This window comes from Propithecus coquereli, unplaced genomic scaffold, assembly GCF_000956105.1.
Source record: "Propithecus coquereli isolate 6110/MARCELLA unplaced genomic scaffold, Pcoq_1.0 Scaffold314, whole genome shotgun sequence".
Lineage (NCBI taxonomy): Eukaryota > Metazoa > Chordata > Mammalia > Primates > Indriidae > Propithecus > Propithecus coquereli.
Window position 1 is genome coordinate 3,444,277 of NW_012148775.1, and position 2,121 is coordinate 3,446,397.

Below are 2,121 nucleotides of genomic sequence, written 5' to 3' on the forward strand. Positions count from 1 at the left end.
CGCCGCCGGCCGGCCCGCGCCGCCCGCCACCCCGCCCCGCCGCGGGAAAGGTGGCGCGGACCGCGGGCGGCGGGCGGGGCCGAACGCGCACAAAGGTCTCCCCAGCCCCTAGGGGGCTCGAGCTAGTTTGGTGACCTGAGGAAGTTTGCATTTCCGGCGCCGCGACTCCTGCGCCTCCGTTGGAGCAATTTGTCGTGGCAGCCCCAATCATTGGCGCAACCACCGCCACCTTCTATTTACTTATTTATTGACGCTTCCTTCTCGTCTCTTCTCCACACCAGCCTTTTAGGAGCTAGGGTGGCCCCCTTTTTGCATCTGGGGAACCCGAAGGCCCCGGCGGTCGTGAGTGGGCCGAGGGCGCGTGGCCAGTAAGCGGTTCCAGCCACCGCCGCAGCCCGCGCGCCTGCGGGTGGACGGGCCGCTCCTGTCTGCACTCGTCCCGCCGGGGTTTTGGGGCTGTCCTCGCGGTATCCATCCGGCTGCGGGCAGGGAACCGTGTCCCCGCACCTGTCCCTGGGAAACCTTCCCCACCCCACCTCCATGCTTAGTCCAGGGAGTCCCTGGATTTCAGCTTTCGTTGAGCTGGGCTGCAACCTTGGCTTAGGTCCACGTCCTCCTGAATGGTTTTCTTGTGGCACCTGGACGCCCTTCCTCCTTTCTTCTCTGCCAGGAGTAAATAGATCCGCTTGCGTCCTCCAGGGAGGAGACAAAAACATGCAGTTTACAGATGTTAGTGAAAGTAATGGTCGTGAAACTTTCTCAGTTTTCAAAAATCTCCCTCCGACCTGCATGTATTTACAAGTTGTTTTTTCACCGGTTATAAAAGTGGTTTACATAGTTTATGTTGCTTTGAATGTCCCTGAATGACCTATAATTAATTCGCCAGTGAGGTTGTAAGCTTTCAAAGCGTTTGGGTTTATTTCTGTTAATCCTCATTGGAGTTGTAAATAAACGTGAGTGAACTGATTACTTCCTTTTGAGGAAACGGTCCTTTTCATTAAGATATCATTTTATATCTTTAGAGTGATTCTGAAAGAAGTTGTCTTTTCTGGAAGCTGATGGATTCAGTAAAGCTTTTTAAATAAAGGGCATCCAGTCTGTGGGTTCTGTGGACTCATGCACCATGGGAACAAAAAGCAAGGATCTTTGATTAAAAGACAAAAGGTGGGGGAGGACAGATAGGTTCTGAGAGATGATTTTGGTAAAGAATTGAGATTTTGAGTTCACTGCTGCAGGATTGGTTGGCGTAAATATTGCCACTCAAACACCTGCTAGAGTTATTCAGCAAATCCAGGGAACTTAAACCCTTTTATGAGATTAAAATGTTTTTCCTTTTTATAAATGTATGATATTTCTCAGTTGAAAGACACCCGGGGGGACAGAACCATAAAATGGAAGCGTTTAGGGGTCCTTATGTTTTAACAAGTGCCTTAGGTGATTCTATGATCAAGCAAGTTGGGCCACCTGAACTAGGTGATACCTGGACTGAGCTAAAGGTGGCCAATCTTTTTTTTTTTTAAATGAAACAATGTGAAGTTTACCTGTTTCCATAGCTTTATTACACTTTATCATTTGCTTTGGTGTAGAGAGAGAAAAGGATTTTTTTTTTTTTTTTTTTTTTTTTTTTTTGAGACAGGGTCTTGCTCTGTCGCCTGGGCTAGAGTGCAGTGGTGTCATCGTAGCTCACTGCAACCTCCAACACCTGAGCTTAAGGGACCCTCCTGCCTCAGCCTCCCAGGTAGCTGGGATTACAGGTACACACCACCATGCCTGGCTAATTTTTGTGTATATATATATTTTTTAATAGAGACAGAGTCTTGCTCATGCTCAGGCTGGTCTCGAACTCCTGGCCTCAAGCGATCCTCCCACCTTGGCCTCCCAGGGTGCTAGGATTACAGGCATGAGTCACTGCGCCCAGCCTGATCTGCTTATTGTTATAATTTTCCCAGTGATGAGGAGGAAAAGGGAGCGAAGTCAGGAACACATGATTTGTAGCAATAAACAATCGGTTCTCTTTCTTCCACCCTGACCAGTGGCTTGATCTAGTGAACTTGAGAACACATCTGTGAACCAGAAATACCAAGGTCTTTTTTCATGAACTGTTAAGCTAGAACAACCCCC

The 2,121-nt window shown here is 48.7% G+C and overlaps 1 protein-coding gene across 1 annotated transcript in view; it reads right to left on the bottom strand.

Annotated features, from left to right (window-relative positions):
* The window catches only part of FOXN4 (forkhead box N4), a 37,754-nt gene that overhangs the window by 34,872 nt on the left and 761 nt on the right, over positions 1-2,121 (bottom strand). The window lies entirely within an intron of this gene.